Source organism: Vitis vinifera, chromosome 3 (assembly GCF_030704535.1).
Source record: "Vitis vinifera cultivar Pinot Noir 40024 chromosome 3, ASM3070453v1".
NCBI lineage: Eukaryota > Viridiplantae > Streptophyta > Magnoliopsida > Vitales > Vitaceae > Vitis > Vitis vinifera.
The window spans coordinates 16,855,411-16,883,280 of NC_081807.1; the positions used below are offsets into that span (position 1 = coordinate 16,855,411).

The following is a 27,870-nucleotide window of genomic DNA, read 5'->3' on the forward strand; positions in this document are numbered from 1 at the left end:
TCTGTATCAAGTGTTTAATGTACATATGCTTATTTTCCAATGAATGTCGTTCCAAACGCAAAATGCCTTCTTTGTATCCCCATGCTGAAGGCATACTATATGCCCTCAAAGAGAAGGGAATTGATATGGCTATCGCTTCGAGATCACCAACTCCAGATATAGCAAAAACATTTCTTGACAAATTGGGCATCAAGTCAATGCTTGTAGCCCAGGTGAGTTAGTGAGAATCATTTTTTTTCTTTATGTTTTTATTTTTTGGAAGGTCAAGATTGCCAAAAGAGTCATTGTTTTGATGAATTCTTTATAGCTAAAGCATCATAGACTTGTAATTGAATTCTATCTTATATTGCCAAAAAGATGTAGAAGGGGAGAGGTTCAACCAAATATTAAACGAGGAGATTCAGAAATGATGAATAGTCTGTTTTAGCTAACATCACAAGGCATGAGCAGCCGGTTACAGCATTCCAAAACGTACCATATGTTGAATCAAATTTTATTTCTTTTTATCAATTATTGTCACTGATTTGGTACCTTTTTGACATCAATGCAAGTTGTAGTGGCGCAAGGAAGCTTTCTAAATGACAGTTGATGGCGGAACTGTTTGAGTTTTTTTTTTTTTTCCCTTCTTTTCATGCTTTTCTTGGGGATTTGAACAGTTCCAAACTGCTGTAGAATCTTTACACATCTTTTTATTGTACCTTCTTTGGATAGCCCAGGAAATATTTTCCAGTTTATCACACAAGACACAGCATTTCCAGATAATTCATAGGACTGGGGTGCCCTTTAACTCCATGCTTTTTTTCAATGATGAGGATAGGAATATTGAATCGGTAAAAATGGCATCCAACATTTCCTCTTCTTTGTTTGCTGATATTTGGATGACTTGGATAGTGTGTAGTTACATTGGGGCATACTGAAATTGCTACTGGTATTGGCAGGTTTCCAAAATGGGAGTAACAAGCATTTTGGTAGGCAATGGGTTAAATATTGGAGCATTAAGGCAAGGGCTCACGAAATTCTCTCAGAACTCAGCTTCATCTGGAAACACCAAACGGAACTGAATGCTATTTTGGAAAAGATTGTTCCCAGATGTAATCTTATATGTGGTTGCTTATGGCATATACCTATCATATGGTCTTAAAATTCCAATTACACTCTAAAATCATATGAAGCCTAGCATGCTAAAGTCATAATGACAACACTCAACACCATTGGTATTCTATCTTTCCTTTGTTTTTCTGCACTTTGACCAATTTAGTGTGATTCAAAAACAAGATAGCAGATGCCGTTTCTTTTTCCATTCACCTCATTCACCTAATTAAATTTAAAATACATTAATTTTATTCATGAACTTGTTGTAAATGAGGTGGTGAATGACTATCATTAAAGTTCATTTATGAATATTGGTTTACTCATCTTCAAGATGAGTATTAAATGGAAGTAGTTCAGCAAGATCCTTTGTATAATTGACATCCTCGAACAAGAAAAGTTCTCTTTGGTACTTTCTTTGGTTCTTCCAATTCTTCTTTATACATTTTATTTAATTTTATTTTTCCATTTATTTCTAGTTTTATAATATAATTGACTTTGGCTGACGTATATATATGGAAGAAAAAATGTGAGTGAGGCTGAAGGTACGAAGTCATGGGTCTAATAGTGTAAAGCAATAGGACTAAAAATACAAAGTAATGGACAAATCGATGGTAATAGTCGACTCAATATCAACGAAATCCCTGAGCAAATGTCCTCTGGTATCGATTGTTTTGTAGTGCACCCATTTTTATCACATTTTATTAATATTGTTTTAGTTTAAACTTTATAATCGAAGTATTTATACATATGCATGTGCGGATGAATTTATATAAGTGGAAGTATGGAGAGTTTGTCTATTTTTTCATACCCAAGATACCTTTAAAGATCTTTTGTTTTATCCAAAATATTTTTATAAACTAATCTTTTGGGTGCTTACATCCAATTTCCCCCCTTTTTTTTTCTTTTTTATTTATTTATTATGTCAATCAACACTACTACAAAAATAGTTTATGGTGTCACTATTTACGGTGTCACTTTTAAAATAATGACACCATAGGGTTTATAATTAATAAAGGTGACACATCATATAAAAAATCTTCAATTGAGGTAGTTAGATGATATTAATTTTATATTTATAGTGTCATTTTTTTGGAAGTGACATCATATAAAATAAATTTTTTTAGGTATTATAACTTAATGAGCCCACTTTTAGAATTAATAATGATGGATACTATATAAAAATCCCATTGTTTCCATATCTCACCCACAATCCAAAAAATCTCAATATATAAATCCTATATATAAAATCATGATCTTCTTCAACCTTTTCTCTCACCCATCCATAGTCAACACGCTCACAACAGACATTCTTCACTTTGTAGACTCCCAGGTAACCCAAAATCTCTTGGATCTATCATTTTTTTTTCTTTTATTAATGTCATTATATTAATTGTTTCAACATCTTTGTATTATGGTTTTTGTGAATTGTGTTTTCTTGAGTTGTAGGGAAGAAAAATTTAGGTTTAATCTTCTAGCATAGAAGAAAAAACTGTAGATTAATTGATTTTTTAATCTAAACCAAACACATGATCAAGTCCTTAAAAAAAGTGAAAAACAGGAAAAAAAATGAATGATTTTTAATATGTATTTGTGTGAGAATGACAGGTACAAAATTTTTTTGAGATTTATTATCACATAATCTTCATCCTTTCTAAAAAACGAGAGAGGAAAAAAAAAATGATTTTTCTGTTTGTATTTAAGTGGGAATGAGATATAGAATTTCGTTGAGAGTATCCAACCCCACAAGGACCAATCCGGGAAGGCATGTGTGGTATTGATGGGAGATGATAAGATGGAAATCATAACCATAGTCATGTTCTCTCTGTGTCTTTCTATCCTCTTCAATTAATTCATGGGCATATATATTTTATTTAGTTTTTATATTTAATTTATTTATAGTTTATTTAGTTTCTAAAATCCAATTAGCTAGATATTTTATTTGATTTTGTTTTTATATTTAAGTAGTTGAGTTTTGGAAAGTTTTTATATTTTGTTAATAGAAATATAAATTTTTATTATTAGGAATTTCTATTTTGTTAAATTGTAAGTATCTATCTCAATAAGAGATTATTAATATTCAAATGAAAGTGATGAAAGAGAGTAAATATTTTAATGTTATTTTTTTTTACATAAGGGTTTATTTATGTTTTCAATTTTGAAGTTCCCTTTCCAAGTCTAGCAACAAAAGTAGTGTCCAACCTTAAAATGGGCATGTGTGGTATTGACGGGAGATGATAAGATGGAAATCATAACCATAACCATGTTCTCTTTGTGTCTTTCTATCCTATTCAATTAATTCATGGGCATAGATATTTTATTTAGTTTTTATATTTAGTTTATTTATAGTTTATTTAGTTTCTAAAATCCAATTAGCTAGATATTTTATTTGATTTTGTTTTTATATTTAAGTAGTTGAGTTTTGGAAAGTTTTTATATTTTGTTAATAGAAATAGATATGAGGACTTAAAGGGTTTATATTTAGGTAGTGCTTGAGCCAAGGAAAATGATAGTCCACTATCTTGACCCTATGCATCACAAACCATGTGAGGACTTAAATGACATCGTAAACATGTAAGTTCTTCCTATTATTTTTCATAGTATTATTTTTAAATAAAAAAATACATTCACCTCAAACACATTTTTTTTTATTATTTATATATATTAAAACATATAACATTTACCTATTTTAAAAATGTACCCATTGAACTTATTTACATAGGGCTCTTCGAATATTTGCAAAGAAAACATCTAAGAGGGAGCCATCTTAGCAACTAGTGCAAGTGACATCCAAAAATTTTTCTTTACACATTAGTTTATGCATTTGCACCATTTATATATGTGAGTACTAATGTTATTTTATAATTGATCGATTAGTGTCCAAGACAAGGAGGGTTCGAATGTGGCTACTTTGTTATGAGATTCATTAAAGAGATAATTTTTTATCCTATAATTATTGCTTCAAAGGTATTACTTATTTAATGAATTGTACATAGTTTTAGGCCTCCAAATGTTATGCATTTTAATGTTATTTTCTTATTTGATTTCAGTTTGGTGATAAAAAAAACATATTAATTCTCAAGTAGAATTCGATGAAATTAGAGGAGAATGGGCTACTTTTGTGCTACAACTAATCATGAATCATGTTGATGCATCATGATCACCATGCATGGTGAGTCCCTTAGCTACTACATGAATTTTTCCATAGGTATTGTATAGTAATGCTTATTCTTTGAATAATGTTTCTATTTGAAAAAAAAATAGTTCTTAGATTTGTTCATTTATGATAACATCGATCCATGTTTATTTTCTTCAATAAAAATCTCTAAAACTCATTAAATTTTGAAATACAGGTATACACTCTTGGGAGGGTGAAATGGAGAATAAAAAAGAAGAAGAAGGCAACAAGATTTTGGGTTTTTAAATGCAACTCTTATGTTATACGTTATAGGACATAAACGTTACTTTAATTGCAACTGAGAAATTTAGATTTTTAGATAGGACTTTATGTCATTTTATGGTTAGCCGGTTTTATGCTTATGAAATGGAGGTATACATGAATCTTGGGATCTTTAACATTTTTGAATCATGTTTTGGTATGTATTCACTCTTCTTTTTTAGTTTTGATGGGTTTGATATGTTGAACGTACTATCCTTTTGTGAACATTTGATATACAAATATTATTCGATGATTAATGTATTATGAGTTATTCCAAAAACATTACAGAAAAATGAGTTAAATATAATATGATTGTTATATTTATGGACAAAATATAAACAGGTTAATCTTATTAATTCATAAGCATTAAAAAAATCAACAACTAAAACCAATCATATCTTCCACAATAATTTACAATGATGTGATACCATAACTCAAAGGTGATGCATTTAATGTGACATCATAACTCAAAGATGATGTATTTAATGTGACACCCTATCATCACTAGAAATATATGGTGTCACTTCCGAATGAGTCACCATTTATCTACTTTGGTGTCACTTCCAAATACGTCACCAATTGGTACCCTCTATGGTGTCAGTGGAGAAGGTGACGTTATGTTGTAGTGACACCCTATGTTTATGGTGACTCGTTATAAATGTCACCATATACCTTTTTCCTTGTAGTGAAGTAGTAAATCGGTAAGTTAGAGTGTTTTAATCAAAGTAAGTCTTCCTCCTTCTTGTAGGTATTGTCTCTTCCACACAATGAGCCATTTCTAAAATCTTTCCTCCACTAACATCTCAATCTCATAAAGATATGAAGGAGCTCCTAGTTGAATACCCAAATAATTGGTGAGGCGGCACACGATCCAAGACCTAATACCATAGCTAGGTCCTCCATATTAGCAACCCCACTCATATCAACTCACTTTTCTCCAAATTGATTTTTAACCCTAAGATTGCCTTAAACCATATGAATGCCCAACTCAAGTACTCCCTATGTTCCTTATTGGTATCACATAGAATAAGAGTATTATTAGCAAATAATACGTGGGACATGTTCATACCAACTCCTCTTCCACTAACTAAAAATAGCAAAAGAAAGGAAGGCCCCATTCCTATTCCCCATTTAGAATACAAGAGCATGCATCCATGCCCATAATGAACGAATAAGGGGATAGAGGGTCTTTGCCCTAAAGCCTCTAAAACTCTAGAAAAATCTTGTTGGTGTCCCATTAATCAATATGGAGAAGCACGTTATAGAGATATACCACTTAATCCATCTCTCCACTTAGAACCAAATCACATTTTTTTCCAAAAGTGCTAGTAAGAAGCCCCAATTAAAATAATCATATGTCGTCTTGATATCCAACTTACACAATACCCACTCTTAGTGTTTTTCGGCCTTGAGTCAATGGCTTCATTTTTTATGAGGATTGCATTTGAACTTTGTCTACCCTCTACATACGCAAACTAATAAAACAAAATGAAAGTTACCTAATAAGAAAATCATATAATTAATAATAATCAAATTAATTGTTTATCATTGTCAATGGTTTCTAATACAGTTCCTCTTTCTTTCTTCCAAAATATAACTCTCTTTTATGATTTCATCAAATAATCTTCAATACTACCATCACTATCACTAGTAGGATCCTCCAAGGAATCATAAGGATATTCCATTGTTCTATCATCCTTCCAATTAGAGTTAATATCCACCTATTCTCCTTGTCCATCCATCAATCTCACTGGTCTTTTTCTTTTATTTAATCAATAATAAAATAATGATTATACATGAGCTCATCCACTACAATGGCCAACAAGTCCTTCAGTTCATCTTCTTAATCTCTTTTTTCCCTCTCCATTTTAAAGGGTTAATTGGTAGCCAAGTAAGCCCTTAATTTATAAAAGGTTTAACCCTAATGTTGGACCCAAGACAAAACTATTAGAAGAATAGGCCAAAAAATCAACAATTATTTTTTTCTCCATATATATATGATTTCTCCTACCATATTTTTCCTTTCTTGTAAAAGCTGACCCATGATTCTTGTACCAAGAATCTGGGTAAATTCCATATAGGACCCTTGCAATCAGATTCCTTGATTTTAGGGGTTTTTTTTTATAGGTAGCCTAATTTAAGGGATCTCATTAGTCATTCTTTGTATATATGTATTGTAAATCATAATGAAAAGATATACGGAAGATTATTTTTCATCATGGTATCAGAACCAGAAGTTTGACTATGCCAAGATCCATAGAGCCTTCATTGCTCAGTCACATACAACCTTCATTGTTGTAGCTTATTCCCTCTTTTTAGCTATCCTTTATCGTTGGTTCCTTAGTTCCCATTATAATTCCCTCAAGGTCATCTCTTGTTTACTTCGGGGAAAAAAAAAAGAAAAACAAAAAGAAAAAACAAAAACCTTGTCATCTTTTCCCTAAAATGTTTGAAACTAGTGAAAATACACCATCCTCTCAAACAACCCTACCCTTCAATCCCTCCTCTACATTCCAAACCTTACCACCTTTATCTACCCATCATAATGACAGCCCTACACTCCAAGTCAACACTCAAAAACTCAATGGCCAGAATTTCCTATAATGTTCCCAATGAACCAAACTTTTCATTAAAAGTAAAGGGAAGATGGGTTATATCCAGGGTGCCAAATCAGAACTTCAATGATCTGGGATAAGGAAAATTCCATGGTCATGTCTTGGCTACTCCATGCAACCGGAGATTAACCAAACATACTTGTTTCTCTCCACAGCCAAAGAAATTTGGGATGCCATCAGTCAAACTTATTCTAGGATTAGAATAGCAACACAAGTACACGAGTTGAATGCAGTGTCGAATTCATGCTACAAAGCTAGGAAGTTGGTCTGTCACTGAATATTACAATAAATTGTGAAGCCTATGGCTGGAATTAGTTCATTACCAACACATAGAAATGGTAGTTGCTGAAGACGGTACTAGATTGAAGAAGATAATGGAGCAAGAGAGAGTATTTGAATTATTGGCTGGTCTTAATCCTGAATTAGACCAAGTAAGAGGTCTTCCATCCATTCAGGAGGTTTATGCCTATGTGATTGGAGAAGAAAGTCATCGAGTTGTGATGCTAGGAGGCTACACTCCAGAAAATTCAGCACTAACTACTGCTGGAAATTTCAAGTCGATGGGATCCAAAGTAGAAGGAAGAAAACCAAATGATAAAGATTCACTTTAGTGTAATTATTGTCACAAACCAAGACATACACGTGAATCTTGCTGGAAACTCCATGGCAAGCCTTAGTTAGGAAGTAAAGGGGGAAGCAATAGAGCAGGAAAACCTGTCACAAGATCTGGACAGGCGCATCAAGCTGTCACCATTGATGTCTCTCATGAAAATATCTCTCCCACTGAACAAGAACCTATTTTACTCAGCAAGGAGCATTATGAAAAGCTGAAAACACTTCTCAACCAGCTTGACACATGTGCTGAAATTCCCACTGCAAAAACCGACTCATGCTCTTATGTCCAAACAAGTAATATCGAAGCTTTAAGTGCCTCCAAGGATTGTTTATCGAGTATTTGGACCATTGATTCTAGTGCTATTGAACATATGACTAGTCACTCCAATTGTTTTCCAATTATACAATACTTTCAAGTAGGCCAAAAGTGAAGGTTGCTAATGGCACTTTTTCTTCCATAATTGGTCAAGGCATAGCCTCCATCACTCCTTCTTTGACCTTGCAAAATGTGTTACATGTTCCAAACTTGTCTTGTAATCTCTTGTCTGTCAGTAAAATCACTAAAGATTTGAATTGCTTTGTAACATTTACCCCTTCCCATTATATCTTCAAGACCAAATAATGAGAAGGGTGATTGGGCATCCAGAGAGGAAAGGTGGACTCTATTACCTCAATATACATTGGAAGATTAGTGATTCTATCCCACAAGCTCTTATTACCACCAACAATCCCTTAAAAGTTGATCAAATATGGCTATGACACAAATGGTTGGGGCACCCACTTTTCTTCAACTTGGAAAAAATGTGGGAGGCAAAACTAAATGTTATGATTTTCATTGTGAGGCTTGTGAGCTTGTAAAACACCAGCATGTGCCCTTTCCAATAAGAAATAAAAAAGAAACATCTCCTTTTAGTTTAACACATACTGATGTTTGGGGACCCTCTAGAATCCAAACATTTTGGATTCTAGATGGTTTGTTACCTTCATTAATGACTGAACTAGTACCACTTGGGTTTATCTCCTAAAATCCTAATCAAAAGTTAATTTCATTTTCCCGATATTCCACAAATTCGTTTGTACCCAATTTGGCACCAAAATCTATACCTTAAGGTTAGATAATGGGAAGAAATTCTTCAACCATGATCTTGCCACCTATCTTTAAAATGAAGGTACTATGCATCAATCTTCATGTGTAGACACCCCACAACAAAATGGGGTAGCAAAGAGAAAAAAAACAAACATCTCTTGGAAGTTGCTAGATCTTTACTTTTTCAAATGAGTCTTCCAAAAACATATTAGGGGGAAGTCATTTTGACTGCTACATTTTTAATAAATCGAATGCCTTCTCGAGTCATAGACTTTAAATCCCCTATTGATGTACTTTCAATGTCTTTTCCTAACTTTAAGGGTATTGGAACACTTCCTCCAAAAATATTCGGGTGTGTATCTTTCATTCACATTGCCAAACAATCTAGAGACAAACTTGACCTAAGAGCTCTTAGGCATGTCTTCCTTGGATATTCTTCCAATCAAAAAGAACATAAGTGCTATCATTCACCCATAAAAAGGTCATATATCACCATGGATGTTACCTTCTTTGAGAGTCAACCATATTTCACACACACTTATCTTTAAGGGAAGATTGGAGGAACGGAAGATAAGCTGTCAGGAATTTTTTCTAGGAATTATGAGAATGGTGAGGGTGTCCTTCCACAACCGGTTAATGTGCCAAATGTCTCTACCTCAAACACATCAAGCTCCCCTACTGTCCAAGATGTTTCAGGCCCGAAGTTTTCATATTTTGCATCAATACTCCCTATTGTCCAAAATGTTTCAACCTCAGAATTTTCAGATTCTGCACCAACACTCCCTATTGTTCCAAATGTTCCAGCCTTGGATTCATCTAATGAATCAGCTAGTGAACATAAGAAATTCCAGCAAACTCCTAATGAAGAGCTAATCGTAGAAAATTTGCCCACTGAAATTCCAGCCAATGAACTTGAGATTCAGTTCAAAGAAAGGGAACACATGCTACCAGCAAACACCTCCAAACTAAAAGTGTATTCGAGGAAGGGAAAATCCACAACATCCTCTCATATCCAATCATCCAACCTTAAATCATGTAATGAAAATACTCATTCTAGTGTCTATGATGATTTGTATTGGCCCATTGCATTGAGGAAAGGCACTAGAAAATGCACTCAGCATTCCTATTTCAAATTTTACTTCATTACATCGTTTATCATCCACATACCGAGCCTTAGAGATGATAATTGAAGAAAAGCAATTAATGAGGAGATGCAAGCCTTGGAAAAAAATGAGACTGGGGATATGGTTGAGCTTCCCAAAGGAAAGAAAACGGTAGGTTGTAAGTGGATTTTCACTATTAAATACAAGGCTGATGAGACGATACAAAGGTATAAGGCTAGATCGGTAGCTAAGGAATTCACCCAAACTTATGGCATTGACTACCAAGAGACCTTTGCACCAGTGGCAAAAATGAATATTGTTTGTATTATATTGTCTTTAGCTACTAATCTTAATTGGTCTTTGCAGCAATTTGATGTGAAGAATGCTTTCTTACTCGGCGATTTATAAGAAGAGGTATACATGGACACTCCACCAAGGTTTATTGACACTACAAGCTTAAGAAGTCTCTTCATAGACTTAAACAATCTCTAAGAGCATGGCTTGGGAGATTTACAAAATCAATGATAAGAATGAACTACCATCAAAGCCAAGGAGATCACACATTGTTTATCAAACATAACTCCTTTGGCAAGTTGACTACCTTGATGGTTTATATGGATGACATTATTGTTACTGGAAATGATGAGGGGGAAATTCAAAGACAACTTATTTGTCTAATGAATTTGAGATCAAGGATCTAAGGAGTTTAAAATATTTTCTCGGGATTGAAGTGGCATGTTCAAAAGGGGGAATATATATTTCCCAGCAAAAATATATACTCAATTTGCTAAGGGAGACAACGATGCTAGGATGCAAACCAGTAGAGACTCCGATTGAGCAAAATCATAAATTAGGAGGAACAATAGAGGATGATATGGTAGACCATGACCTTGATGAGGAAAATTATTTATTTATCTCACACTCGACCAGACATTGCATATGTTGTAGGTGTGGTAAGCCAATTCATGCATTCACCACATGAATCTCACATGGAGGCAATATATAGAATCCTATGCTACCTAAAGTCTACACCAGGTAAGGGAATCTTATTTAAGAAGACAAGAAATATGGAATTGGCAGCTTAGAGTGATGTTGATTAGGCTAGATCAATTATCGATAGAAGGTAAACTTCTAGATATTATACCTTCTTGGGAGGAAATCTAGTTACTTAGAGAAGTAAAAAAACAACCAATGGTGGTTATACCTAGCGCATAAGTTGAGTTTAGGTTCATGGCTCAATGGATTTGTGAACTAATTTGGATAAAGATCATTCTTACCAACCTTGGCATCACTTTGAAAGGACCCATGAGGTTATACTGTGATAACCAAGCTGCTATAAATATATCCCATAACCCCTTCATCATGATCTAACCAAGCATGTGGAGATAGATTGACATTTCATCAAAGAAAAACTTGATAATGGGCTAATTTGCCCTCTGTATACCCCCTCTTCTAAACAATTAGCAGATATACTAACAAAGGGCTTACCAAGTTCAACCTTTTTATATAATCTTAGACAAGATAGGAATGCAAAATATTTTTGCACCAGCTTGAGGGGGAGTGTTAGAAGAATAGGCCACGAAATCAACAATTATTTTTTTCTCCATATATATATATGATTTCTCCTACCATATTTTTACTTTCTTGTAAAAGCTTACCCATGATTCTTGTACCAAGGATCTAGGTAAATTCCATATAGGAACCTTAGGTAAATTCCATATAGGACCTTTGCAATCAAATTTCTTGATTTTAGGGATTTTTTGTATGGGTAGCCTAATTTAAGGAATCTCATCAGTCATTCTTTGTATATATGTGTTGTAAATCAAAATGAAAAGATATAAGAGAGATTATTTTTCATCAAAAACTTGTAAGCTTTTACCAAAACCCCACCAAAGCACAACTCATTAAAATTATTGAATATTGAGGTTTAAACCCCTTATAAAAGATATAAAAAAGCCCATAAAGCATCTCACTACATTAAAACTCTTTAAATATTTGAAGCTTAAGCCTCAATAACCGCCGGGCTATAACCTCAAGGTTGTCAGCCTCAACAAAAGTGCAGCTTAAGCCTTGATTAACCTATATAGAGACTATAGTCTCAAGAGTAATTGGCATAGCCTGGCCTTAAGGCTTGATAGCCTTTTAAAACTCTAGTGTAATATAATTATCATGTATCATAAGTTTTCAATTTACTAAATTGGAAAGAGAGAAAAGAATAAGTATAAAGTAAATACAACAAATTTACTATCAAAACAAACTATAAAAGCAATATATAACCAATCAATAAGACGATAAGAGGCAATACAGGCATAATTAATGTCTTTAATCCATCATAAAACCCATAAAACAAACTTCATAGAATCCAAAAACTTTAACTATAATTAAAAGTATAAATTTCCCACAAGTCAAACTCATCCAATAAATATTACAATATCACAGTTCCATATTCACCAAGTCCTTGACCAATACACCAAAAATGAAATTACAAGCACATATAAGTATAATTTTTTACTTGCATAGACAACATTAATACATATGTTAATGTACATGTCTAAAGTTCTTACTTTTCAAGTTCATCCTCCTAGGTCCCAACAACCTAAAAAGGAACATTAAACTGAAATATGCTAAGCAAAACCTTTGTTTTTTTTTTTTTTCATTTGTTATCATCCTCAAAATCATTATTCTGTTCCTCTATATAACATGTCCTTCATTTGAACAACATATCCCCAATATTTATTGAATAATAACTGCACACGAGTTTCAATCTTTCATCTATGCCTTTGACAACATATGTAAAATGTTTCACACACGGTCATTTCTCTTCCTTTCCTCTATGGGACTCAATAAAAATTTAAAAAGAAAGAGAATTATCGATGATGTTAACTCCTAAATTCCATAAGAACTGTATTTCTTTTCATAGTTTGGGTAAAAGAAAAAGAGGGTTTTCTAAATTTCTATTTCAACTTTAAAGTACATTAAAGAATATGGTATCATTAAGAAAAAAAAGTTCAAAATTGATTTTTCTTAAAATTAATTACCAAAAAAAAAAAGAAAAAAAAAGTCAAGTGTCAATGTATCATGCCTTGTACATATCATATGTACATGATAGGATAACTTGAAATAGAATATGTAATCGTAAGAAAATGTATTCTATCATGGATCATAACTTCCTTTTGCAACTATGATTGTGTTTAATAACATGGGAGCCAGGTCAAAGGGATGGCCTCAAGCAATGGCCTTCAAAGATTCCCTTAGCAAGTCTTCCAGAAACTCACAGCTTCCCTGGTTGGGAGCAGGGACCAGGGGGTTGCAGATGAGGTTTTGCATGGTAAACAGTGAATACATGGGACAACTGGTAGCTTTGTAATAATTTGAGGGCCTTGTTCAGCAGCTAGAGTTGGAGATTGGTTGATTCATGGCTTGTGATCATCACATCATACACTTATTCAAGAGAGAAGATTTCTACCCAATACTGTGTGCAGGTGTTAGCTCTAGAATGGGAGGCATAGAGGAGGTGAAGAGTCAATTGAAGAAACACTTCCAAACAAAAAACTTGGGACAACTGGGGTATTTTCTAGGCATTGAAGCTACTAGATGCAAGAGAAGAACTGTTGTATCCTAAAGAAAGTATGTTCATGACCTCTTGACAGACACTGGTATGTTAGATTATAAACCATCAGATACTTTTATGGATTCTAACTCACAATTGGAAGATGAAAAGAATCCTAAGTTTGAAACCAAAAGAAGATTGAGAAGTCTGGTGAGAAACTTGCTTTATTTAGCAGCGACAAAGCCAGATATCACATCTGTTGTTACTGGTACTAGTCAGTATATGTGAACAAAGCCCAAGACAAATACATTGGGAAACTGCTTGCAGACTCCTCAAATATCTCAAACAAACAATTAGTGTAGGTGCATTATTAAAAAGGGTCAAAGCTTGGAGTACTTAGTTTTTAGATGCTGATTGGACAGTTCCAAATTTGAGAGAAAATCCGCCAATGCTTATCAGACTTTTTGTATGTGGTAATTTAGTTACTTAGAGGAGCAAGAAGTAGAATGCTGTTCACCAAATCTAGTGCAAAAGTAGAAACTGTGCAATTGCTGATATAGCTTGTAAACTTATATGGATAAAGAATCTGTTGAACCAATTAATAGTTTATATTAAGCCCTTTGATAATGTACAGTGGCAACCAAGCTGCAACTTTTTGCTAGTAATCTTGTATATCATGAGAAAATGAAAACACATTTTAGTTAAATATCATTTTATCAAAGAGATGGTCATGAAAGGAGAACTTATCAGTTTTCTTATCAGATTGGCATTAAGAATATTTATGCTCCAGTTTGAGGGAAGCAATAAAACCAGAAAGCATTTTCCTATTTTGTCTCTATTATTTATGGTAGAATGACATGTTTATTTTGTTTTGTGATTCTCTTGTTCTCTTTAAGCTTTATGATCATATTTTCTTTCTAAACTAGGAGAATATTTTATTTTCCTTTCTGTTAAGGGAATATTTTATTTACTTTTTCTGAATTACGAGAACTAATGTATAATCAACAACTATCTACATTATTCATAATAATGAATGAAAATAAGCTCTCTTTCAACAATCTAAACCATCAAATACACTTTTATTTTGCTTGACCTGTCACTTGTCTGCCTAGAAACACATCTTAAGGAGGCTATTTATTCCCTATGAATTCACATGGCAACCACAGTTACAGTTTCAATAAGAATATAGAAGATTTAGCCACTGCAACATTTTGTAGCAGTTACTTGATTCATTTTGATACATAAAAACATATCCATGGTTCAGATGATGTACAAATAATACATTAGTTCAAAGTACATAATAAAATAACTGATTCACAATCCATTAGTGTCTCAAAGCAATATAACCAAATACATGTCCAGAATTTTGAAGTTCAGCTCATTAAAATGATTGTTTGACCATAACGAATAAATCATTACAATTCCATTTAGTGATAAGGATAATCTTTTTTCTCTTTAAGAAGTTACATGCATGTATCTCACAGGCAATGATAAAACAGATATGAATCGCTCGAAAAGCTTCACAACCTGGATACAGAAAGATTGAGGTCATTGATAAATTTATGAAAATCACTGGCATAGAAAAAATATTTTGACAGAGCTCCAAGGCCCAAGCTTTAATTTGGCACTCTCTAGATGATAATGGGCTTAGTTGGAATCTTATATAAGTCAATATGGGTTCAACCTAGAAAGTACTTTCAGTAATTAAGTTATGTGTTTAGTCAATGGTTAAAGTTACCATTTTCAGTCATTATTGTTTTCATTTTCCAACAGTCTTTAATGTGGTCAGTAATCAGTCCAAGTTTGTCATTTTCAAGTTGCATTTATTGTGTCTAGTTCCAAGGAGGTATAAGTCCCAAGAAAAGTCTTATCTAGTAGTTGATTAGTCTTTTAGAAGGAATCAATCAATGAATGAATTTTCAGCAGCCAGTTTTTCCTTTGTGAGATGCAAAGAGTACTTGGGTGTGAAGCCTAAGGTTTCTAGGAGTGATTCTTAAGGTCCTTTCAATTATACTCTCCTTTCATTTTATTTTCTGTACTATATCAATTTTTTGGTATCAGAGCAAGGGTGCTATCATGGCTACACGATCTAGAAGGAGTTCTAGAGGAAGATTAACTGATAGCCAACGTGATGAAATGTTGATTCGGATGGTGGATCAGCTTGATAGCCTCCATATTCGACTAAGTAACGTCGAGACACGAATATCTCAGCCCACTAATGAGTCATCACATGTTGAGTAAGGGGAAACATCTCAGGCTAACAACCAGGAAAATGCGGAGGAGCAAGAGGCAATTCAAGCACCACAATACCCTATGTCTGAATGGGCTAGAGGATTACTCGAAAGAAGACATGAAGTGTGTGACACTGCTGGAGATATCACAAAGATAGTGAGAATGGAGGTTCCTGATTTTGAAGGAAAGGTAGATGCTACTCAATTTGTTGATTGGTTGGCTGTAATTGAAGAGTACTTCAATTGGTATGATATGATGGATGATCGAAGAGTGAGGTTCGCTAAAATGAAACTGGTGGGCTTAGAAAAAGTTTGGTGGACAGGTGTTGAAGGAAACATTAGAAGGATGGGGCTACCACCAATCAGCACAAGGCAAGAGATGAAGGCTAAGCTACGAGAGAAATACATGCCTATAAATTACTATGATAAGCTGTGTGACCAGCTCATTAATTTGAGGCAGAACAACATGCCCGTTGTTGAGTATATGCAAAAATTTGATGAGTTAAAAACAAGGAGTCAAATAGTAGAAGACCATCGACAAACACTTGCAAGATTCAAAGCTGGATTAAGGTCTGAAATCAAGCGGGAGTTGTTGCATCAGCCATTATACAGCTTGGAACACACCTTTCAAGTTGCATTAGACATGGAAGAATACGTGGGACATTCATTCCATAGGAAACCAGAAGCTATGACCATGGAATCTGCCCAAAAGAAGCTCCATGACACGAGTCAAAGTATGAAGCCAGGCTCATCTCATCCATTTAATCCACCTACAGGGTTTAAGTCATCTTCTTCTCAAGTGGTTGATCCTAAAGGTAAGAGTATCAAATGTTTCAAGTTTCAACAACCTGGCCATATAGCATACAATTGTCCAAAGAAGAACTTGCATATTGGGCTGGAACATGAAGAGGAGCCAGAACTACAGAAGGACAAGCAAAATGAAAATTCATTGGAATCTATGATCCTGTTGACTTGGATAACGAAGAAGTGGACATTTCTCTAGCTTTTGTTGTGAGACGTATTCTTGCAGCCCCTAAAATGGAGGAAGAAGATTGGCGCCAAACTTCTATTTTTCAAATGTTAGTCCAATGTGGGAATCAAGCTCACAAACTCATCGTTGACAGTGACAGCTGTATGAATGTTGTTTTAGCCTCCATGGTAGAGAGTCTTAAACTTCCAGTTGAGTCACACCCGCAACCATACAAGGTAGCATGGATAAATAACATGTCTATTCCAGTAAATTAATGTTGTCTTGTTTCTCTCTCTTGTGGTGTTTATAATGATTCTATTTGGTGTGATGTGATCGCTATGAAAGTAGCACATATCATTCTTGGTCGTCCTTGGCTTTATGATCGGGATGTGCATCATTGTGGGAAAGAGAACACATATAGCTTCATGTTTAAGAACCAAAAGGTTGTGTTGAAACCAATGACTGTTGCTGAAATGGGAAAATATCGGATTCAAAAGTCAACAAAAGTTGTTGAAGGTATGAAGAGTTCTCTTCATATTCTTACTAAGAAGAAGTTTCAACATGAAAGCAAGGAAAACAGGGTTATATATGCTGTAATAATGAAAAAAAATGGCATGAAAGATGCTGGCAACATTTCTTCTATACCTAAGAAGGCAGCTGAACTGCTCAACAACTTCTCGGATATAGGTTCAGTAGATCTGCCTAGTGAGCTGCCCCCACTCCACAACATTCAGCATTCCATAGACTTTATGTCGGGATCTCAATTGCCTAATTTTCCAGCCTATCGTATGAATCCAATTGAGTCTGCAGAGCTAAAAACTGTCCAAGGGATTTATTCGCTAAGTCCTTGTGCTGTCCTGGCCTTACTAACCCTTAAAAAAGATGGCAGCTGGCTCCCATTCCTTGGCTTGATGATATGTTGGATATGATGGCTGGTTCCTACATCTTTTCAAAGATAGATCTAAAGAGTGGGTATCATCAAATATGGTTAAGGCCTGAGGATGAGTGCAAGACTGCTTTTAAAACAAAGGATGGTCTCTATGAGTGGCTAGTCATGCCTTTTAGCCTCTCCAATGCTCCTAGCACATTCATGCCCTTCATGAGTCAAGTGCTTCAACCATTTATTGGCAAGTTTTTAGTTGTTTACTTTGATGATATTTTAATCTACAGCAAGACTGAGGATGATCATGTGTCTCATTTGTGACAAGTTATGAGAATCCTTTGACAAGAGAAACTCTACATAAATTAAAAAAAATGTTCCTTCAAGACCTTAGCTATTGTGTTCCTAGGTTTTGTTGTTTCAACCAAAGGGTTAGAAGTAGACCCTAATAAGGTGAAAGCCATCCTGGAATGGCCAGTTCCTAGCACATTGCAGGAACTACGAAGTTTTCATGTGTTGTCCACATTTTATGGACGCTTCATCAGAAGTTTCAGCACTATTATGGCTCCTATCACTGATTGTATGAAGAAAAACCAGTTTGTTTGGACCAAGGCAACAACAAAGGCTTTTGAAGAAATAAAGAAGAGGCTAACTAAAGCACTTGTTCTACAACTTCCCGATTTTTCAAAAGTATTTGAAGTAGCTTGTGATGCATTGAATGTGGGAATTGGAGGCGTGCTCGGTCAAGAAAGGCATCCTATTGCATTTTTCAGCGAAAAATTGAATGAAGCAAAGCAAAAGTATTCAATCTATGACAAAGAATTCTATGTCATGGTTCAAACTTTGCGCTATTGGTGTCATTATCTCCTTCCAAAGGAGTTTGTTTTATATTTTGATCATGAAGCTCTCAAGTATGTCAACTCTCAAAAGAAGCATAACCATTGTCATGGGAAGTGGGTCTCTCTCTTACAAGAGTACACCTTTGTTATTCGGCATAAATCTGGTGTTGAGAACAAGGCAGCTGATGCTCTTAGTCAAGTGGTGTATATTCTTTCTTCTATGGCTATACAGGTTTTGGGATTTGATTTGTTGAAGTGGGATTATAATTCTTACAAGGATTTCAACATTATATATGATGCCTTAGCAGCAGGGATTGCAGGAGCATATCCAGATTTTTCGCTGCATGATGGATACCTCTTCAAAGGACCCGCCTTTGCTTACCTGACACATCACTTCGAGAGCAAGTGATATGGGAATTGCATTCTGGAGGAGCAGCTGGTCATTTTGGAAGAGATAAGACGATTGCAATGATAGAAGATCGTTTTTATTGGCCAAGTTTAAAAATAGATGAGGTTAAGAATGTTTCTAAATGTCGCACATGCCAACTATCAAAGGAAAGGAAGAAAAATATTGGACTGTACATGCCACTTCCAATGCCATATGAGCCATGGCAAGACCTAAGCATGGATTTTGTCCTTGGTTTGCCAAAAACTTTCAGGGGGCATGACTCCATATTTGTCGTGGTAGATTATTACTCTAAAATGGTGCACTTTATCCCATGTTCAAAGACTTTGGATGTTGTCCATGTTGCTCAATTGTTCTTCAAAGTGATTGTCCGACTGCATGGTTTGCCCAAGACTATTGTTTCTAATTGGGATGCAATGTTTATGAGTTATTTTTGGAGAAGCTTATGGAAGATGTTGAAGACAAAGCTGAAATTTTCTTCAGCTTTTCATCCTCAAACTGACGACCAGACAGAAGTTGTTAACAGAAGTTTAGATGATCTACTTTGCTGCCTAGTTGGAGAACATGTTAGTAAGTAGGATCAGATTCTTCCTGTGGCTGAGTTTGCATACAAAAGTTTAGTAAATAGGTCTACAAGTTACAGTCCCTTTGAGATTGCGACTGGCTTGCTTCCTAGGAAGCCTATTGATTCAGTTCCTTTACCAATAGAAGCATGACCAAGTGTTGAAGCCGATGCTTTTAGTAAGCATATACATGATTTACATGAGGATGTTCGAAGGAAGATTGCTCTTAGCAATGAGAATTACAAGGCACAAGCTGATTTGAAAAGGAAGTTTGTTGATTTTAAGGAAGGAGATATGGTTATCGTAAGGATAAGGCCTGAACGATATCTTAAAGGTACATACAAGAAACAGTGCTCAAGAAAATTAGCTCCAATGCTTATGTTCTTGATTTGCCAGAAAATATGGGTATTAGTAACATCTTCAACATTGAGGAACTCACCCTATGTTCTAATCCTGAAGATGTTATAACTAATGGTGGCCCCAATGCTCGCTTACCACCAGCTCCTTGTTTAAAGGAGGAAATTGAAGATGTTATTGATCACCAAATTGTTTCAACTAGAGGAGGGGGCTATCAAAAGTATCTTATCAAATGGAGAGGAAGGCTAGTTTCATATTGCACATGGATCACAGATGGGGAATTCCAACACTTGAATCAAGACCTTTATGAGAGACTCCATGTCTTTAACTTGTCAAGGTCGAGTTTTCCTAGGCCGGGGAGAGTTGATAGAGACAAGTGGCAGCCACCTTTAAAAGTTTATCAGAGGCGCAAAGGAGTGGACTCCAAGGCCCAAGCTTTAATTTGGCACTCTTTAGATGACCATGTTCATTATTTTGCCATCTTAAGTTGTTACTTGCACATATGGTTTGACCTTTATCTATATATATACATGTCGAGATTTATCATCTAGTTACTTTAGGATCTTAGTATATGCTTTCCCCGTATTCAATGATTTCATTATTTCACAAAAAGAAAAAAAGAGAAAAAAAAAAAAAGTTATGAGTCTCTTTATTGGTAGCATATGTAACAATTTTGGTCCTCCCCTTGTACGCATCCACTCTATATGTATATGGAAATTGAGTTGAGTTTTATCCCTATTTGTGATGTATTGTGGCTCATATATACGATCACGTTTCTCGTTTAGACTTTTACCATCATTTATCTTGGTCATGTCCTTGGTTTTTGCTCATATATTGAGTTATCATTCATCAACATTGTCTATTTTACCTTTAACCATTGTACTATTCCTCTATTCCTTTAAGCCTATTTCAGAATTTCACCTTTAACCTTTTCATTTAGCTAACTTATGCATGTGGATTGTTGTGTACCTTTTCACTAATTTGATCTTCTTGTTCATCCAGTCATATGTATCATAGTTTGTTCGACTCATTCACCTTCCTCGCTTTTTGTAAGATAAAGTATCTGTGAAGTCCATGACCTTAAAGCTTCTTTATTTGTTGCATTGTGTATGCTAGAGGCATGCAAGTTATATCATTGAGATTATTATTAAGCCCAATTTCTTTTCATTTCCTTCACTCTGTTACATTCTAAGTCTCGAGACCACCCTGAGGCCTTGATATCATGCATCGTGTTTGATAGATCACATATAGGAAATACTTGAGATTGGTTGGAGATTACGAGATGACCCCATATTGGGCCATAAAACTCTGAGTGGTGTTTGATTTGGAGATAGCGGTTTATTTTAAGGCATGGCCACATTAGAGAGCATTCTTATTGGAGCATAGCCACTTAGCTTGGTTCCCTATAGTAGGGTGTAACCTTCTCATCTGTGATTGATTTTTGAGATGATAATATTCTTACTGGGTGTAATCATTTACTTAGAGGTCATCAGTTATCCCATTCACATCGAAGTAAGAGATGTTACTGTGGAAATGTTGATTTGATATGATTATACTAAGACATAGCCATTTGAAAGGGCATTCTCATACTAGGACATTCTCATACTAGGGCATCGCCACCTCGTTGGATTTTGACATTGAGATTCAATTGTTTGCTTATTATTTGGGTTGTGTGAGATTTCTGGAGATGTTGACATTTTAGGTTCAATCTCTCAACGTACTTGTTCTGATTTGGATACGTACTTACCTATATTGCATACTCGAATATTCTACCTTGATATTTTCACACTTGTATCTATCTTGTTAGAGCTTGATCGATGTTTTCTATTGAGCGTACCCATTTCATCATCACATGTGACCTTATTCCACTCTCCTGATCAAAGGAGAATGTAAATCAGTCCTAAAATCTCCTGGTCATGCTTTCATGTGCCTTTTGGACATTGGGTTTAGCATCTTCCATGACGACAGGGCTTGATAGATTGTTGATAGACTTGTGATGATGTCTTCATTTTGATAGTTGACACATCCTTATTAACTTACTGGAATTTAGAATCAGAGCCTCAATTAGCTTTGTTTTTATCCATCATTTAGTTTTGTTTTATCAACATAGTCTCATGATGTGTGGTTCTATTTGGCATTTGATAAGGCTTAGACATTTTTTATGGTATTATTGTTGTGCATATCTCAAAGTGTAGTAGTTTTATGGCATTCTGTATCTCATGTTGGTCATTGTCACATACTAGGACACACCCCTTCTTTGAGATTATCAGATCTTTAGCAGACTTCATTACCACTCAACTTGGTTTTTGATCTTTGGTAGTTGTCATACTACGGCATACCCTTCATTTCATCGAATTTGTTTGCATTATTATCTTAGTCCCCTTTTGGCCTTGAGCCACACTTTGATATTGTCATTATCTTAGCCATCCTTCAACCCTCAACCACGTTTTTAGATCATCTTCTCAATTATCCTTCAACCTCTATTCATGCCATCATATTACTATTTTAATCTTAGATTCTCTATGACCTTGAGTTGCACCTTTAGTTCATCTCTATCATAGTCATAAATTAGCCTTGAGCCACATCTTTAGATCGTCCTTCGACCCGAAGTTGCATACTCAGTGTTATTTTAGTTATCCTTTTGGCCATCACAACTATGTCTGCTCATCACAGATCGACCCTGAGTCATACTACTAGATCTCTTTCTTAGTCATCTTTCAGCCTCAAGCCACATCATTAGTTTAGGTCATTTTTTTTGTATAATAGATCGGGCCTAAGCTGCATCATTAGATTTGCATCTTGGTCATTGATTGACCTCGAGTTGTGCCCTTAGATTTTTTTTATTTATCATAGATTGGCCTTAAGCCACACTATTAGTGTAACAATTCACACCCAACTGTATAGATATTGTTCGCTTTGTGACCAAAAGGGCCCTCACAACTTTAAAAAGCATTTACAAGGTTAAGAAGAATTCATACTTACATAAAATCAGAAACTTTCTCCTTTATCCGGTGTGGGACATAACAAACACCCCCCCCACATGCAGATACAATGTCCCCGTTGTGTCTCATAGGATTGCGGAGCGAAACAAAAAAACACCCTTTATGAGGTCAAACAAACTCTCACACCGAGGTCAGGGATCGACTTTAATATCATTTGTAATGACTCACACCCAACCATGTACATATTGTCTGCTCTGGGTTTAAAGGAACCAAACGAGTTTTAAAGCTATCAGGGCCTCAAAGAGTAGACAATATCTACACGATTGGATATGGATCATTATAAATGATATTTGATTAATTTTTCATTTGTAAGGACTCGTACCCAACTGTGTAGATATTGTCTGTTTTGGACTTAAAGGAGCCTTAATAACTCTAAAACACGTCTAACCCTTTTGGACCTAGATAGGATGATATCTACATGGTTGGGTGTGAGTTATTACAAATGGTATCAGAATTGATCTCTAACCCCGTTATAGGGGTTTGTTTGGCCCCATAAGGGGTGTTTGTATGTTTGGCTCCACAATCATGTAAGAAAAAACGAGGACATTATGTCTACATAGGGGGAGGAGGGTGATTGTGATATCCCACATCGGATAGGGGAGAAAGCTTCTAGCGTTATATACATGCATGGACTCTTCTTAATCTCATAGACATGTTTTAAAGTCATGAGAGCCCTTTTGAACTTAAAACAGACAATATTTACACGATTGGATGCAAATCATTACAAATGGTATCAAAGCCAATTCCTGACCCCGATGTGGGGGTTTGTTTAGCCACGTAAGGGGTGTATTTCTATTTGGCCTCACAAACTGATAAGACACAATGAGGTCATTGTGTTTGCATGAGGAGGTCATTGTGATATCCAACATCAGATATAGGAGAAAGTTCTTAACGCTTATAGATGTTTTAAAGTCGTGAGGGCCCCTTTGGACCCAAAGTAAATAATATCTACACAATTGGGTGCGAGTCGTTACAGTTAGATTATCCTTCAATCCTGAGCCGCACCTTCAATTTTTATATGTCTCTACACTTTCGGTATCTCTTTCTTGGTTATAAATTGGCCTCACGTCGCATCACTAGTTTAGTTCACATTTTTCTTATCATAGATCATTCTTGAGCCACATTATCAGATTTGCTTCTTAGAAGTTGATCGACCTCAAGTTGTGCCTCTAGATTTTTTTATTATCAAAGATTAGCCCTGACCACCGTTAGATCTTTTTCTTATCATAGATTGGCCCCAACCACACTATTATATTATCCTTTAGCCTTGAGTTGCACCTTTAGATTTATAGGTCTCCATGCCTTCAGTATCTTTTTCTTAGTTATAGATTGGCCCCAAGCTGCATCTTTGGTTTAGTCTGTCTTTGTCTAGTCGTAGCTCAACCCTAAGCTGCACCTTTAAACCATCATCCAGCCCTGAGTTGTACCTTTAGTTTTATAGCTCTCAAGGCCTTTAGCATCTCTTATTTATAGATCAGCCCCAAGCTGCGTCTTTGGTTTAATTTATCTAATTGTAGGTCAGCCCTAAATCGCACCTTCAATTTTTTAGGTCTTTGCACTTTTAGTATATCTTTTTAGTCATTTTTCGGCCTCAAGCTGCATAATTGGTTTAGTTGACCTTTTTCTTATCATAAGTCAATAATGAGTTGCACCATTATATCATTTTATTATCATAGATCGACCCTAAGCCACATCATTAGATTTTTCTCTTATCATAGATCAGCCCAAAGTCATGCTATCAAATCATCCTTCAGTCTTGAGTTACATTTACAACTATCTTTAGGTCTTCATGCCTTTAGTATATCTTTAGTCATCTTTTAGCCTTACGCCACGTCATTGGTTCAGTTCATCATTTTCTTATCATAAATCGGCCTCTAGCCACATCTTTTAATCATCCTTCAGCCTTGAGATGCACCTTCAGCTATCTTTAAGTCTCCGTGCCTTCTATATCTTTTTAATCATCTTTAGTCCTCAAGCCTTTTAGTCTTAAGTTATTCCTTTTCTTAAGAGTCGCACCTTGTGTTCTCCCTTAGGCTTTAAGCTTTTCAACCTCAAGTTTTTATCTTTCATCTTAGAAGTCAAAACATGCATTGTCCTTTAGGCATCAAGTTTTTTAGTCTTGAGCTAATCCTTCGTCTTAGAGAGTCATAGACCATGTCCTATCTTTTTGAGTATGTTTTAGATAATTTTGGTTGTGGATTGCATCTTTTCCTTCTAAGTATGTTTTAGGTGATTCTAGTTGTAGATTTTGTCCCCTTATTCCAAGTTTGTTTAAGGTGATTTCGGTTATAGACTAAGTATGTTTTATGATTTCATCTTATCATCTTTTGACTTCGTTCATGGTGACCACATCTTAAGTTTCCTTAATTTTAGCATCCTTTGATTCCAGTCATGACAACCACATCATAGGTTTTCTTTTATCATCCTTGGATTTCAATCATGGCGACCACATCCTTGGTTTCCTTTATCACCCTTCAATTTCGGTCATGGCAATTGCATCTTAGATTTTCTTAAGTTCCTTTGGATTCCCATCATTGCGATTGTCGTCCTAGGTTATATCTCAGTTTATCTATAATTCCTTTAGATTCCTATTATTGTGACACTATCAGAGTATGCGTAATCCAACAAGTCCCAAGTCCCTCCTGAGTTTTATTGGTCTCAGAGTTGTTGAATTTATTGTAGTTTCCAGGTTCAAACCTTCTTTTGCAAATTTCCCTGAAATATTTATTTCCAATGGCAAACTTGATCTTTATGGACTTATTACAACTTGTATTGGCACTACTGTAGTTGCAATAGTAATTAATTTTTTTTTCTATAAGCACATGCATTGGTTAAGACTTCTAACAAAAGGTTCAAAGAGCCAGGAAGCATCATAAATGGTGGAAATCATCACTTAAGAACCAATCACAAAGTGAAAATTTTCATCTTGGAAATCACAACATGGATTCTCCTTTAGGCATCAAGTCTTTTAGTCTTGAGCTACTCCTTTGTCTTAAGAGAGTCATAGACTATGTCCTGTCATTTTGAGTATGTTTTAGATAATTTTAGTTGTGGATTGCGTCTTTTCCTTCTAAGTATGTTTTAGGTGATTCTAATTGTAGATTGTGTCCCTCCATTCCAAGTTTGTTTAAGGTGATTTTGGTTATAGAATAAGTATGTTTTATGATTTCATCTTATCATCTTTTGACTTCGTTCATGGTGACCACATCTTAAGTTAATTTTAGCATCCTTTGATTTCAGTCATGACAATCGTGTCATAGGTTTTCTTTCATCATCCTTCAATTTCAATCATGGCGACCACATCCTTGGTTTCCTTTATCACCCTTCAATTTTAGTCATGGTGATTGCGTCTTACATTTTCTCTAGTTCCTTTAGATTCCCATCATTGCGATGTTGTCCTAGGTTATATCTCAGTTTATCTGTAGTTCCTTTAGATTCCTATTATTGCAACACTATCAGAGTGTGCGTAATCCAACAAGTCCCAAGTCCCTCCTGAGTTTTATTGGTCTCGGAGTTGTTGAATTTGTTGTAGTTTCCAGGTTCAAACCTTCTTTTTGCAAATTTCCCTGAAATATTTATTTCCAATAGCAAACTTGATCTTTATGGACTTATTACAACTTGTATTGGCACTACTGCAGTTGCAATAGTAATTAATTTTTTTCCATAAACAAATGCATTGGTTAAGACTTCTAACAAAAGGTTAAAAGAGCCAGGAAGCATCATAAATGGTGGAAATCATCGCTTAAGAACCAATCATGAAGTCAAAATTTTCAATGTAAACCTGATACTAGCTAGTCTCCATTTTCTTTAGTTTTCCCTTTTATTCTAAAAATTTGTATATGGAATGCTTTGGAAAATTTCTAAGTTAGGTTCTTGACCTTTCTCTGGAGGTCACTGATCCCTTCGAATTCTTTCAGCCTGAAACCAAAAGAAATTTCAACAAGTTAAAGTATGTCAGAAAATGTCATAATCATAATTTGATAAAACAGACCTTTTCTTCCACAATGCTGCACGGACCAGCTTCAAGCAATTCTTCAATTTTTAATCCCTGGAGCTCTTCTCCTCTCATTTTCCTGTTGCAGATGAGATTATGTCTCCAAATTACAATGTGGCATGTAATGGAGAAAGTGAATGGAAGTATGATAATATCAAATATATCCCCTGCATCTTCTTACTGTACATCCCAGTAATGTAACAGTTATACTGTTATACCTCAGCCTCTGAGTCTGCTGGGCAATTTCTTCGCTCAAGACTGCAAAGGTGCTGTTCTCCAGCTACAAAAAGTTCCAATCGGAAATACTTTAGTATTTATATACAATATGAATATAAATTAGGGTGCATGCAAGTAACTCCCATGAAAAACCAATTCCAAATGGTCTCATGCAAGCTCAAGATCATGTTCCCATTTTAGTTGGTTCAGTATAGAACTTAAAGTTCTTGCAAGTAACAAATCAATCAAGGAAATTTATCATAGACAATGAAGTCTCATCTATAAGTTTTCTTGTACTTTCTTGCCTAGAGTAAAAGGGTAGACAAAAAATTAGAGTTTGGGAGCTTGGTCCATTGGATCCACACTTTCAAATAATTTGCTCTCTCCTTTCAAAATGTCCAAATTAAGCACAAAAATGGCAGCCCTCCATGCCTTCGTTTACTTCTTCCCTGCAAAAGTTCTATACCAATTTAAAAGATCAATCTCTCTTACAAGAGAAGGCAACAATTACTTTCTGCCCAACAAAGAGAATACAAGTTTTCATAAGAATCTTGGTTTAGTACATTGAATGAGATTGTGATAAAATGATTTTTCTTCATATTTGCAAAGATAAAACTTATCCTAATTAAGGTCCCTTGTCTATTTTTTTATTTTTTATTACTGATCCAAGGTCACAATCTTCCTCCAATCTATCTAATATGAAAACTCTATTTTGCCTTAAACTCAAAAAAAGAATATGAGGCTTTGATTGAGAATTTTCTGCTCTTTGAATCTATCCCAACTACCTTTTTCTCACTATCCCTTCAAATTGATCTCCCTTGCAAGACCAAAATAAATGTCTTTGATACTTTCCCAACTTTCGATCATGGAACTATTTCAAGCAACAAATTCTTCAACTTCTCCACATACCTGAA

At 35.0% G+C, this 27,870-nt stretch overlaps 1 long non-coding RNA gene and 1 other non-coding gene across 2 annotated transcripts in view; one reads left to right on the forward strand and one right to left on the reverse strand.

Annotated features, from left to right (window-relative positions):
- The first annotated feature begins 218 nt into the window (after window positions 1-218).
- On the forward strand, window positions 219-1,239 carry LOC109122378 (uncharacterized). The gene is made up of 2 exons (XR_009465426.1): window positions 219-830; window positions 939-1,239. It is a non-coding gene; the product is annotated as an uncharacterized LOC109122378 (transcript).
- A 7,328-nt stretch (window positions 1,240-8,567) lies between these two features.
- Window positions 8,568-27,870, reverse strand: part of LOC104878911 (uncharacterized) — a 30,266-nt gene continuing 10,963 nt past the window's right edge. Inside the window, exons 6-9 of the long non-coding RNA XR_785506.3 lie at window positions 26,959-27,020; window positions 26,738-26,819; window positions 26,625-26,664; window positions 8,568-15,025 (exon numbers count right to left, since the gene is read on the reverse strand). This is a non-coding gene — a long non-coding RNA (uncharacterized LOC104878911). The remainder of the gene's footprint in view (window positions 15,026-26,624; window positions 26,665-26,737; window positions 26,820-26,958; window positions 27,021-27,870) is intronic.